The sequence below is a fragment of the Dromiciops gliroides genome, chromosome 2, assembly GCF_019393635.1.
Source record: "Dromiciops gliroides isolate mDroGli1 chromosome 2, mDroGli1.pri, whole genome shotgun sequence".
NCBI classification, from domain to species: domain Eukaryota; kingdom Metazoa; phylum Chordata; class Mammalia; order Microbiotheria; family Microbiotheriidae; genus Dromiciops; species Dromiciops gliroides.
The window spans coordinates 306,953,346-306,968,537 of NC_057862.1; positions in this window are offsets into that span (position 1 = coordinate 306,953,346).

The following is a 15,192-nucleotide window of genomic DNA, read 5'->3' on the forward strand; positions in this document are numbered from 1 at the left end:
AGAAACTGGCCTATTACACTTCAGCCAAACTGGCCTCCTTACTGTTCCCCAAATAAAAAACACTCCCCATATATCCATCTTCCCTTTCCATGGGTCTTTGTACACAGTGTCCCCGTACTTGGAATGTTCTCCTTTCTCACCTCTGCTTAATGAGAAGTTCTTAGAGAACCTTGATCCTCTGGTATCACGTCTTCAGTTTTAACTAATCTCTTCTAATTGTTGAATACTCTCCATCACCCTTAATTACTTTGTTTACTTTTGTTTGCAGGTAGTTTGCCCATCAGGTATAAAGCCTTTGAGGGTAAGGACTCTTGGTTTTTGTTTTCATTTTACTTCTTCCACAGCATCTGGTACATAGTAGGCACCTAATAAATATTTATTATTGAACTGAGTTGTTTTTTTTTCTTATGGTGAGAGAGATGGTGCCAATAAACTTCTATCATCTCTCCCCCTCCCCCAAGCATGCTGGGAAGTGAAGGGAAGTGATCTTTTGACTGGATAAATTACTTGGTTAGCGGTTGGTTTTTTAAATAATACTTTATTTTATTTTTTTCCAATTACATGTAAAGAACTCAACATTTTGAGTTCTAAATTTTTCTCCTTCCCATCCCTCCCCCTTCCCCAAGACAGCAAGCAATATGATATAGGTTGTACAGTAAAATCATGTCAAACATTTCCACATTAGTAATGTTATCAGAGAAAAATCAAATCAAAGGGGGAAAAACACGAGAAAGAAGAAACAAAACAACAACAAAAAAGGTGAAAATAGTATGCTTCCATCTTCATTCAGACTCCCTAGTTCTTTTTCTGGATGTGGAGAGCATTTTCTATCATGAGTCTTTTGGAATTGTCTTGGATCATTGTATTACTGAGAAGAACTCAGTTTATCAGAGTTGATCATCACATAGTGTTGCTGTTACTGGGTACAATGTTCTGGTTCTGCTCACTTCACTCAGCATAAGCTCATGTAAGTCCAGGTTTTTCTGAAATCTGCCTTGAGCATTCCTTTTTGATGTCTGAAGTTCTTAGGAGTTAGGTTCTGAATATGTTATTCAGAGATGATGGATTTTCCTTTCTTTATTACTTTGGCACAAATACACACCTTACAGAAATACTTGCTTAGCTATATACTTTTCAACTCTGAAGTATCATGTTAATATTATTTCTAGAGTAGAGGATCTTAAGTTCCTTTCACATCCATGAATAGAGTTTAAAGAGTCTGTAAATGTGGGTGGGGAACAAATTACATCTTTATTTCAATATAACTGATTTTGTTTTTAATTTAATTTTTCTTTTTAGTTTTTCTCAATTACATGTAAAGATATTTTTTGAGTACCAAATTTTTCTCCCACCACCCTTTTCCTTCCCTCCCCCCTCCCAAGGCCAGCAAGCAATTTGATATAGATTATACATTACAATCATGTTAAACATATTTCCACATTAATCAGAACAAAAGGAAAAAAACACCAGAAACAATAAACAAGAAGAATAACAAAAGAACAACAACAAAAGTGAAAATAGTGTGTTTCAATTTGCATTCAGATTCCATAGTTCTTTTTCTGAATGTGGAGAGCATTTTCCACCATAAGTCTTTTGGCACTGTCTTGGATCATTGTACTGCTGAGAAGAGTTAAGTCTATCACAGTTCATCATACCAAAATGTTGATACTATTATACAATATTTTCTTGGTTCTGCTCATTTCATTCAGCATCAATTTATGTAAATCTTTCCAGGTTTTTCTGAAATCCAGCTGCTTATTTCTTACAGCACAATAGTTCGTTGTTGATTTTGGGGTATTTTTTGGCTGGGCAGTGAGGGTTACGTGACTTGTCCAGGGTCACACAGCTAGTGTCAAGTGTCCGAGGCTGAATTTGAACTCAGGTCTTCCTGAATCCAAGGTCAGTGCTTTATCCACTGTGCCACCTAGCTGCCCCAGCACAATAGTATTCCATTACATTCATACACCACAACTTTTTAGCCATTCCCCAATTGATGGGCATCCCCTCAATTTCCAATTCTTTGCTACCACAAAAAGAGCAGCTATAAATATTTTTGTACATGTGGGTACTTTTCCTTTTTTTTAATGATCTCTTTGCTGGGTCAAAGGGCATAGTTTTAAAGCATTTTGGGCATGGTTCTAAATTACTCTCCAGATTGGTTGGATCAGTTCACAGCTCCACCAACAGTAAGTACATTAATGTTCCAATTTTCCCACATCTTCTCTGACATTTATCGTTTTCCTTTTTTGTCATATTAGCCAATTGAATAGGTGTGAGGTGGTACCTCAGAGTAGTTTTAATTTGTATTTCTCTAATCAATAGTTTTAAATTCATCATCTGAAAACTACTTGTTCATATCTTTTGACCATTTCTCAATTGGGAAATGACTTGTATTCTTATATATTTGATTTGGTTCTCTATATATTTTGGATATGAGGCCTTTATGTGAAACACTGTAAAAATTATGTCACAGCTTTCTGCTTTCCTTTTTTTTTTTTTTTTTTGGTGGGGTAATGAGGGATAAGTGACTTGCCCAGGGTCACACAGCTAGTAAGTGTTAAGTGTCTGAGGGTAGATTTGAACTCAGGTCTTCCTGATTCCAGGGCTGGTGCTCTATCCACTGTGCCACCTAGCTGCCCCTTCTGCTTTCCTTTTAATCTTTTTTGCATTGTTTTTGTTTGTGCAAAACCTTTTTAATTTAATATAGTCAAAATTATCTAGTCTGGGGCAGCTAGGTGGCGCAGTGGATAGAGCACCAGCCCTGGAGTCAGGAGGACCTGAGTTCAAATCCAGCCTCAGACACTTAACACTTACTAGCTGTGTGACCCTGGGCAAGTCACTTAACCCCCATTGCCCCATCAAAAAAAAAAAACAAAAACAAAAACAAAAATTATCTAGTCTGCATTTCATAATGTTCTCTATCTCATCTTTGGTCATAAATTCTTCCCCTCTCCACAGTTCTGACAAGCAAACTATTCCTTCCTTTTCTAATTTGCCTATGGTATCACCCTTTATGTCTAGATCTTGTACCTATTTTGATTTTACTTTGGTGTATGGCATAAGATGTTGGCCTATGCCTAGTTTCTGCCATACTCTTTTCCAGTTTTCCCAGGAGTTTTGGCAAAATAGTGAGTTCTTATCCTTTGGATTGGGAGTCTTTGGATTTATCAAACAGGAGATTGCTATATTCATTTACTGCTGTGTTTTGTGTGCCTAACCTATTCCACTGATCCTCCTATTTCTCAGCCAGTATCAAATAGTTTTGATGATTGCTGCTTTATAATATAGTTTTAGATCTGGTACAGCTAGGCTACCTTCCTTTGCATTTTTTTTCATTAATTCCCTTGATATTACTTGACCTTTTGTTCTTCCATGTGACTTTTGTTATTGTTTTTTCTAGCTCTATGAAATACTTTTTTAGTAGTTTGCATGGTATGGCACTGAATAAGTAAATTAATTTGGGTAGAATTGTCATTTTTTTATATTAACATGGCCCATCCATGATCAATTTATATTTTTCAATTTGTTTAGATCTGATTTTATTTGTGTGAGAAGTGTTTTATAATTGTATTCATATAGTTCCTGGGTTAGCTTTATATTGTCTACAGTTATTTTAAATAGAACTTTCCTTTCTATCTCTTGGTGCTGGACTGTGTTGGTCATATATAGAAATACTCATGATTTATGTGGGTTTATTTTATATCTTGCAACTTTGCTAAAGTCGTTCATTGTTTCAAATAGTTTTTTATCTGATTCTTTAGGATTCTTTAAGTATACTATCATATCATCTACAAAGAGTGATAGTTTTGTTTCTTCCTTGCCTATTCTAATTCCTTCAATTTCTTTTTCTTCTCTTATTGCTAAGGCTAACATTTCTAGTACAATATTGAATAATAGTGGTGATAATGGACATCCTTGTTTCACTCCTGATCTTATTGGGAATGCTTCTAACTTATCCCCATTGCATATGCTTGCTGATAGTTCAAGATAGAAATTGTTTCTCATCTTAAGGAAAGCTCCTTTTTTTTCCTATGCTCTCTAGTATTTTGGGCTTTTTGTTTTTGTTTTTGTTTTTTTGGTGGGTAATGAGGGTTAAGTGACTTGCCCAGGGTCACACAGCTAGTAAGTGTCAGGTGTCTGAGGCTGGATTTGAACTCAGGTCCTCCTGAATCCAGGGCCAGTGCTTTATCCACTGTACCACCTAGCTGCCCCCTCTCTAGTGTTTTTAATAGAAATGGGTGCTGTATTTTTTCAAAAGCTTTCTTTGCATCTATTGAGATAATCATATGACTTTGGTTAGTTTTTTTATTGATGTGGTTGATTATGTTGATAGTTTTCTTGCATTGGTGGTATAAATTCCACCTGGTCACAGTGTATTATCTTGGTGATATATTGTAATCTCGTTGCTAATATTCTATTTAGAATTTTTGCATTGATATTCATTAGAGAGATTGATGTATAATTTTCTTTCTCTGGTTTTGTTCCTCTTGGTTTAGGTATCAGCACCATATTTTTCTCATAGTAGGAATTTGGTAGGATTCCTTCTTCACCTATTTTTTCCAAATAGTTTATATAGTATTGGAATCCATTATTCTTTAAATGTTTGGTAGAATTCACTTGTTTTTGTTTTTTAATCATAAAAGTATTTTATTATTTTCCAGTTACATGTAGAGATAGTTTTCAACATTTGTTTTTATAAGATTTCTAGTTCCAAATTTTTCTCCCTCCCTCCCCTCCCCCCCAAGACTGCAAGCAATCTGATATAGGTTATATATGTACAATCATATTAAACATATTTCTGCATTAGTCATGCTGTGCTAGAAGAATTAAAGCAAAAAGGAAAACAAAAAAATTGAGATAGTATGGTTAAATCTGCATCTAGATTTCATAGTGGGGTTTTTTTTCTGGATTTGGAGAGCATTTTCCATCATGTGTCCTTTGGAACTATCTTGGACCATTGAATTGCTGAGAAGAGTCAAGTCCATCACAGTTGATCAACACACAATGTTGGGTTTTTTTTTCCATATAAATATTTTATTACTTTCCAGTTACATTTAGAGATAGTTTTCAACATTTGTTTTTTTTTTTTAACACACAATGTTGTTGATACTGTGTACAATGTTCTCCTGGTTCTGCTCACTTCACTAAGCATCAATTCCTGTAAGTCCTTCCAGGTTTCTCTGAAATCTGCCTGCTCATTGTTTCTTACAGCACAATAGTATTCCATTACATTCATATACCACAACTTGTTCAGCCATTCCCCAATTGATGGGCATCCCCTCAATTTCCACTTCCTTGCCATCACAAAAAGAACAACTATAAATATTTTTGTACATGTGTGTCCTTTTCCCTTGTTTATGATCTCTTGGGGAAAAAGACCCAATAGTGATATAGCTGGATCAAAGGGTATGCACAGGGGCAGCTAGGTGGCACAGTGGATAGAGCACCAGCCCTGGATTCAGGAGTACCTGAGTTCAAATCCGGCCTCAGACACTTAATAATTACTAGCTGTGTGACCCTAGGCAAGTTACTTAACCCCAGTTGCCTCACACACACAAAAAAGTATGCACAGCTTTTAGCTTTTTGGGCATAATTCTAAATTATTCTCCAAGAATGGTTAGATCAGGTCACAGCTCCACCAACAATGCATTAGTGTTCCAATTTTTCTACAGTTTCTCCAACGTTTATTATTTTCCTTTTTTGTCATATTAGCCAATCTGATAGGTGTGAGGTGGTACCCCAGAGTTGTTTTAATTTGCATTTCTCTAATCAATAGTGACTTAGAGCATTTTTTTCATATGGCAATAGATATCTTTGATTTCTTCATTGGAAAACTGCCTGTTCATATCCTTTGACCATTTCTCAATTGGGGAATGTAGAATTCACTTGTAAACCCATCTGGCCCTGGATATTTTTTCTTAGGGAGTTCATTGATGTCTCATTCAATTTTTTTTTTCTAAAATGGGCTTATTTAAGGATTTTATTTCCTCTTCTGTTAATCTGGGCAATTTATATTTTTGTAAATATTCATCCATTTCATTTAAATTGTAAAATTTATTGGCATATAGGTGGGCAAAATATCTCCTAATTATTGCTTTAATTTCTTCTTCCTTGGTGGTGAGTTCATCCTTTTCATTTTTGATACTGGTAATTTGGTTTTCTTTTTTTAAATCAAATGAACCAAATGTTTATCTATTTTATTGTTTTTTTCATAGAACCAGATCACAGTTTTATTTATTAATTCTATAGTTTTCTTTCAATTTTATTAATCTCTCCTTTAATTTTCAGAATTTCTAATTTGGTATTTAATTGGGGATTTTTCAATTTGTTCTTTTTCTAGCTTTTCATTGCAATTCATTGATCTCCTCTTTTTCTATTTATTTATTTATTTTTTGGTGGGATAATGGGGCTTAAGTGACTTGCCCAGGGTCACACAGCTAGTAAGTGTCAAGTGTCTGAGGCCGGATTTTAACTCAGGTCTTCCTGAATCCAGAGTCGGTGCTTTATTCATTGCTCCACCTAGCTGCCCCTCTCTTTCTCTATTTTATTCATGTAGGCATTTAGAGATAAAAAATTTCCCCTAAGAACTGCTTTGGTTGCATCTCATAAGTTTTGGTGTGTTGTCTCATTATTGATTGTTTCTATGATTTGTTGTTTGACCCACTCATTCTTTAGGATGAGATTATTTAGTTTCCAATTCATTTTCGCTCTATCTTTCCATGGCCCTTTAATACACATAATTTTTATTGCATCATGATATGAAAAGGGTGCATTTACTATTTCTGCCTTTCTGTATCTGACTATGAGGCTTTTATGCCCTAATACATGATCTGTTTTTGTGTATGTGCCATGTACCACTGAGAAAAAGGTATATTCTTTTCTATCTCCATTCAGTTTTCTCCAGAGGTCTATCATATTTCATTTTTCCAAAACCCTATTCCTCTCCTTAACTTCTTTCTCATTAATTTTATGGTTAGATTTGTCTAGTCGTGAAAGGGGGGCGGTTGAGGTCCCCCACTAATATCGTTTTGCTATTTCTTCTCTAAGAATTTGAATGCTGTACCACTTGGTGCATACATGTTTAATATTGATATCACTTAAATTTTCTATGGTACCTTTTAGCAAGGTGTAGTTTCCTTCCTTATATCTTTTAATTAAGTTAATTTTTGGTTTTGCTTTATCTGAGATAAGGATTGCTACCCCTGCTTTTTTTTTTTTACTTCAGCTGACGCATAATATATTCTGCTCCACTCTTTTGCCTTTATTGTGTGTATCTCTCTGCTTCAAATGTGTTTCTTGTAAATAATATATTGTAGGATTTTGGTTTTTAATCCACTCTGCTATCTGCTTCCATTTTATAGAAGAGTTCATTCCATTTACATTCACAGTTATTATTACTGTGTATTTACCTGCATCCTATTTTTTCCCTTGTCTGTATGTTTCTCTTTCCTTTTCCCCTGTTCATTCTCAATAGTGTTTTGCTTCTGGCCAGCTCAGTCTACCATCCCTTCTATCAGCCCCACCTCCTTTTTGTCCCCCCTCTCCCCTCATAGTTTTACCCTCCCTTCTATCAACACCCCACCCTTTTCTTTCCTCTTTCCCCTTTTACTTTCCTATAGGGTAGGATAGAATTCTATATCCAATTGAGTATGTATGTTATTCCCTCTTTGAGCCAAAATCAGATGAGTAAGGACAAAACAGTGCTTATTCCTTCCTTCTTTCCCTCTATTGTAGATCTTTTGTGCCTCCTCATATGACATGATTTACCCCATTCTTGCCTTTGCTTTCTTCTCTCTCTCTCTCTCTTTTTCTCTCTCTTGTGGGGCAATGAGGGTTAAGTGACTTGCCCAGGATCACACAGCTAGTAAGTGTTAAGTGTCTGAGGCTGGACTTGAACTCAGGTCCTCCTGAATCCAGGGCCAATGCTTTATCCACTGCACCACCTAGCTGCTGCTCCCTTTTTTCTTCTCCTAGTATAATTCTTTTTGTTTCCCCTTAAGTTTTTTTTTTTTAAATATTATCACATCAGAATCCATTTATATCCACACCATCAGTTTGTGTGTACCCCTCGTATCTGCCTTAATAAAGATACAGTTCTCAAGAGTTATAAGTACATTTTTCTCATGTAGAGATGCGAAAATTTTAACCTTATTGAATAACATGGTTCCTCATCCCCCCCCCCTTTTTACCTTTTCATGTGTCCCTTAAGGCTTGTACTTGTAGATTGAATTTTCTGTTCAGTTCTGGACTTTTCATTAGGAAACTTTTAAAGTCTCCTATTTCATTGAATGTCCATCTTTTCCCCTGAAAGATTGTTTAATTTTTTTTTAGGTAGTACATAGTTGGTTGTAATCCCAGTTTCTTTGCCCCCCAAAAAAACATATTCCAAGCCCTCTGATCATTTAATGTTGAAATCCTGTGTAATTCTTATTGTTGTTCCTTGATATTTAAATTATTTCTTTCTGGCTGCTTGCAGTTTTTCTCCTTTACTTTATAGTTCTGTACTTTAGCTACAGTATTCCTTGGCATTTTATTTTTGGGGTCTCTTTCAGGAGGTGATTGGTGGATTCTTTCAATGACTAATTTTTCCTCTGTAAGACATTGGAGCAGTTCTTAGTAATGTCCTGAAATATGCTATTTAAGCTCTTTTTTTTGATTATGGTTTTGATTATAGTCCAATTATTCTTATATTGTTCCTCCTGGATCTATTTTCCAGGTCTGTTGTTTTTCTGAAGAGGTATTTTACATTTTCTTCTACTTTTATATTCTTTTTTTTGGTGTGTGTGTGGGGGCAGTGAGGGTTAAGTGACTTGCCCAGGGTCACACAGCTAGTGTCAAGTGTCTGAGGCCAGATTTGAACTCAGGTCCTCCTGAATCTAGGGCCAGTGCTTTATCCACTGTGCCACCTGGCTGCTCCCCTTTTATATTCTTTTGATTTTGCTTTATTTCTTCCTGTTGTGTCATTGAGTCATTAGCTTCCATCTGTTCAATTCTGATTCTTAGGGAATTATTCTCCTTTTCCAATTTTCCAATTGTATTTTTAAGGCATTATTTTCCTTTTCAAAGCTATTGATTTTCTCTTGTATATCTCTCATTTCTTTTCCCAATTTTTCTTCTACCTCTCTTATTTGGTTTATGTGAGGAATGGGCAAAGACCACCCAAAAATAAGTTCTTTCAGAGGCAACTTTGGTATAACAAAAGAATCTTTATTGCATTTTCTTGAGGATGGGCACCTACATTAAAAAGCAGCAGGGGAGTGCAAGTGCTGAAAGTGTGCAACCTATATTTATCCTAAGCCCTGATGCAATAAATCCCTCCCCCGTGCCACTATAGGTTGCTAAGCTCAGGTTCACAATCTTCCCAGAAGAGTTCTAACTAAATTCTCCTTGATATGTGACTCCTCCCATCCACATACACCTTCATACAACCCATGATTCAAAATGGGGTGGAGATTTTAGAAAGGGGCAGAGAAGTTAATATTAAGTCTATTAAGCAAACACAGCAACTAGGGTTGAACTTTTACCTATTTTTACTAGAACACCAGGGAGAGTCAGCTCAAACTGGTTTTTATCAGTTCTTCCTCTAGCCCTGAAAAACTTACTTTTCTCACATTCTTGAGTTGACATAGTTCACTAGATAATATTGCCTTGCTGTTCCTTATGTGACTGAGAAGAGTCCACTAATGTTGTTACTGTATCTCACAGTTTATAACTCTTCCAGGAGGGCTTTTTGGTCTCAAGACCAATTCTTCTTCCCCTTTTAAGGCTTCACATGTAGGGGTTTTATCATTGTTGTCTTCCTCTGAGTTTATGTTTTGATTCTCCCTGTCACCATAGTAACTGTACGTGGTGAGGGTTCTTTTATTTCTTATTCATATTTTAATTTTAGCCTCATTTGTGCCTTTTAAGGTTTAGTTCTGCTCCTGGGGTACAGTGTGCACTGTCCTGAGCTTCTTTTGCTGGGGGCCCAGGGCCCAGTCACCAGCTTTCTGCTCTGAGGCATCAGCAGCATTGGGGCTGGAGGCCTCACAATTGGCCTCCTTTGCCACTAACTTGCTGAGCTAGGACCTTGGGTCCTCAGCTGCTGATCTGTCCTGTGACTCAAGAGCCTTTTGCTAGCTCACCCAGATACCCTCTGTGCTGAGCTGTGCTTTCCCCCCCTTTTTTTTAGTGAGGCAATGGGGGTTAAGTGATTTGCCCAGGGTCACACAGCTAGTAAGTGCCAAGGGTCTGAGGCAGGATTTGAACTCAGGTACTCCTGACTCCAGGGCTGGTGCTCTATCCACTGCACCACCTAGCTGCCCCTGTGCTCCCCTTTTACCCAAATGAAACAGACCTTTCCTGAAGATCTAGGTTATCTTAATTTGGAAGATTGGTTTACTCTGTTTTTTTTTTTTCCAGGTTTTACAACTCCAGAATCTGTTGAGGGAAATTTGGGAGAGCTCAAGCAGCTTCTTTGTTTCATTCTACCATCTTGGCTCTGCCTCTGGAACCAAATCAAATGCTTTCATAATCAACAAACAATAAACAGTGGGGTTTTGTATTCCTTATATTCCTTTTTTCAATCAGTTGTGAAACAGTAATGGTACAATTCATTTAATATCCTACTGATTCCCTATTATTGTCTTCAATGTGGATGTCTTTGATTCATCTGAGTTTCAAGGATTTTATGTAGGTGGGAAAATAGCCATGTGGCAGCGGTTGTTGATATTATTTCCCTTTTTTGTACTGATTTTTTTGATCTCTTCCTTTCAGATACTTTGTGAACTCGATGCTTTCACAATTTTGACCAATTAGATAATATTTGTAAAGTGCTTAGCACAGTGCCTTACATATAGAAGATACTATATAAATGCTTAGTCTGTTTCCCCTGACAAAATGCTGTTGACAGTCCATTGAATTGCTGATTTTGCTGCCCAGTTGAACACAGAATGACTTTTTCTAATCGGATTTTGTGCTATACCTTTAGGCCTTAGGACAACTAAGTATGGAGTCTTAGACCTGAGTTACGTATATTAGCCAATGTGTCGCTTTTCCTCCCTTGCTTCCAACATGGTTTTTATCTACAATTACTAACCCACTCTGATAACTGATTATTAACATGCAGATCAGCTGATAATGCCAACCTGACTCAGATTAAATTAAGACTTGCCAAGTATGGATCTTGTTATAAATTCTATAACTCTGTCTTTTTTTTTTTTTTTTTTTTTGCAGGCAGTGGGGTTTAAGTGAGTTGCCCAGGGTTACACAGCTAGTAAGTGTCAAGTATCTGAGGCCGGATTTGAACTCAGATACTCCTGAATCCAGGGCTGGTGCTTTAACCACTGCGCCATCTACCTGCCCCTCCTCTGTATCTTTTAATGTCATGAATGTGAATATAATTTTCTTTTAGATTGGTGTCCCTTGTGTTCCTGTGCTCTATCCACTGCGCCACCTAGCTGCCCCCCCATTACATGTTAAAACAAATTGTTTTAACATAAAAAAAGCTTTGAGTCTCAAATTCTATTCATCCCTTCTTCCCCTCACCAAGATGGTAATCCAATATAGGTTGTGCCTAGGTTATAGATGTGCCATCACAAAAAACATTTCCATATTAGTTATTTTGTACAAGAATAAAAAAATGAAAAACAGCATGCTTCAGATGTATTCAGACAAAATTATTTCTCTGGAAGCAAATAGCATGCTTCATCAGGAGTCCTTTGGGATTGTCTTGCATCATTGTATTTTTTTTTTCCAGGGCAATGAGGGTTAAGTGACTTGCCCAGGGTCACAGCTAGTGTAGAGTGTCTTGAGGCCAGATTTGAACTCAGGTCCTCCTGAATGCAGGCCTGGTGCCACCTAGCTGCCCCTAATCACTGTATTGTTGAAAATAGTCATTCACAGTTCTTTACTACATAGCTATTACTGTGTATAGTTCTCCTGGTTCTGTTCACTTCACTCTTCATCAGTTCTCTCTTGCTACTTTCATGTGGAGTATTATTATTGCAGGATCTCAGGGACAGCTCAGGCCAGGGACTTGAAATTTTTCAGGGCTCCCAAAGTAGCTTTATTTCAGGGAAGTCTGATCAATTACCATCCTGGTCTTAGCTTTGCAAGTTCCTGACCTGGGTTTGGGTCTCTACAATACTCCTGTTGACATGCCCTTGGTTGGAAGTTAGATTAAACTGGTCCTGGAGTTTCATTTTTATCAGCATTTATTGTAGTGCCTTGGTCATAGTAAGCGTCAGTATTTAACAGCCATTCTCAGCTAAATGGAAATCTCTGCAGGTTCAGTGACAGAACTGCAGGCTCACCTTTGGTCTGCACTGGTCATTCTACTGCAGACTTCAAACTAGGCTAAAGACTGGAAATGAGAACCCTGCTCTGTGGTCAGAACCACAGGGCATTGATTTTCACTTTGTTCTTGGTACACAGCCTCTGGCCCACTTCTTATCCCGGTATGTCAATCGGAGGTGTGGGTTCCCTCCTTAGTCATTCCTGGATCTGTGACCCAGAATGGGTAGCAAATGACAAAACTGTCAGTTGATGCCAATTCCCACATGATGTATAGGATCAGAATCTTTTACAGTAAGCCTGGAACCTCCCTCTTCTTGCCCTGATGCACAATCCCAATCTTTCTCTTTTTAGTTGCTGAACACTGGAATGATGTGCTCAATACCCCTGCCCAGATCTCATATGCCCAGTGTCTACAGACCTATGTCTCCTTATGCTGACCTTATTTGGAAATGACTTCATTTGTTTTCTTGGATTTCTCAATTAGGGTGTTTTCCAGACTGTTGTGGAATTGTTTGGGGGGGGGGGGGCATGGTGGAACTAAGTTGTACTTCCAGCAACTCCACCATTAAAACTCCACCTTCCGAAGTGAGCAGAACCAGAACATTGTACACAGTAACGAACAGTTTGATGATCATCTGTGATACTTAACTCTTTTCAGCAATACAATGATCCAAGACAACTCCAAAGGACTCATGATGGAAAATATTCTCTATATCCGGAAAAAAACTGTGGATTCTTTTTTCCTTTTTTTTCAGGGCAATGAGGGTTAAGTGACTTGCCCAGGGTTATACAGCTAGTAAATGTCAAGTGTTTGAGGCCATATTTGAACTCAGGTCCTCCTGAATCCAGGGCTTTATCCACTGTGCCACCTAGCTGCCCCAGAACTGTGGATTCTCAATGCAGATTGAACCATACTATTTCTACTTTTTTGTTCTGATTCTTCTTTCATAACATGACTAATGCAGAAATGTTTAATGTGATTGTACATATATAACCTACATCAAATTGCTTTCTGTCTTGGGGAATTAAAAATCTTATGAAGACAAATGTTGAAAGCAATCTTTACATGTAACTGGAAAATAATAAAATACTTTTTATGATAAAAAAAAAACTCTCCACCTTCCTCAAACATCTTTACTTCAGTGAAATCTTACTCTAGATGCTCTTACTGTCCCCTGGCTTTTGATCTACAAGTTAGAAGGTGTGGTAGACTCTAAGGCTATTGCAGGTCATTTAGTAGCCTATGGACCACATCATTATTGTCAGTGGTTTCCACTATCTTTATCCTTGAGAATGAGTCAGGGCCATTCGATCTTTTCTCTCATTTATATTATTCTCCAATGCTGCAGGCTCCAGCTCAAGAATAAGGAAAGTTGCATGACTTTTGGCAGGGTAATTCAGTTATCGGAAGACCTTTCTTTATCAGTTGCCCACTCCAGTGGATAATCCTTTTGGTTTCAAGACTTGGGAGAAATGCAAATTTCACAAGGTTTCTATTCATTATCAAGGACTAAACTAATGTAAACCACAGCCAGCCACTTGAATGGGAGGCAAGAGAACTAAGAACTAAGGTTTTCATCCATTTACCCTTAGTTGTGACCTTGGGCAGGTTGCTTTCCTCTCTGAACCCTAGTTTTCTTATCTGTAATAAAAGGAAATTGGGGGGGCAGCTAGGTGGCGCAATGGATAGAGCACCAGCCCTGGAGTCAGGAGTACCTGAGTTCAAATCCGGCCTCAGACACTTAACACTTACTAGCTGTGTGACCTTGGGCAAGTCACTTAACCCCAATTGCCTCACTTTAAAAAAAAGGAAATTGGACCAGTTGATCACTAGTGTCCTTCCCCATTTGGTGGAGGATTTTATTAATCCATTCAGTAAACATTTTATCAAGCTTCTGCTATAAGCAGAGCAGTCTGCTACTGAATAGAGTGCCATAGTTTTGCTAAAACAGCTCTTACCCTCATTTAAGTCCACAAAGGTGATATGACATTCTAATACCCAATATTACATAAACACATTAAAATCTTAACTCTTTTGTGAGGTCTAAAGTGGGGAAAGTGATAGTGACTAGGGGCACCGGAGAATACATCCCCAAAATAGTATTATTAGAGGGGACTCCTTTAGAGGAGTTGGAATTCAGTAGGAGAAAAAGCTGGGAAGAGGTCATTCCAAGTATACAGGATAACTTAAGAGCTCAGTGCAAAATGCATACAAGGCATATATAGCTGGAAAAGTGGGAATAAGTATGGAAAGCTCTAATACCAGAGAAAGAAACTGAATCATGAGTAAGTAATTGGTACAGAAGAATGAGCTGATTAGAGTCAAGGGCCATGTTTTGAATTCTAGGATGGCCACTTGCTATTTTATGATCTTGAATTTAAAGCCTCCCTAGGCTTTATTGCCTTTCAACATCCTATTTTCAATCCTTTGGGTATCATTGCTAAACACTGGCATTCCAGCTGTGGTCTGACCAAAACAGAGAAACCATCATCTTTTTCCTTAACACCAGCCTGCCTCTCAATGCAGCCCATTATCACATTAGCTTTTTTGGGCTGCTACATCACAACTGACTCAGTGACACCCCCCCCCCAGATCTTTTTCAATTGTTAATCATACTTCCCCAATCACGTACTTAAGCTACCTTGCATTCACTCCTTTCAAATTTCACCTTATTAAAAATTCAGCCGTCAAGATTTTGAGCCTTTTATCCATTATTAGCTCTCCCAATTTTGTATCATCTGCACGTTTAATGAACATTCTCCTGTCTTTATGCAAGTCACTGAGAAAAAGGTTTTAAAAAAAAAAAAGCATTATTTAACCGATCTGATCTGTGGCATTAGCCTAGAGAACTGTTGCCACATTGACAACAGACTATCAAACTACCCTTTGAGCCTAACCCTGCAACGGATTTGACA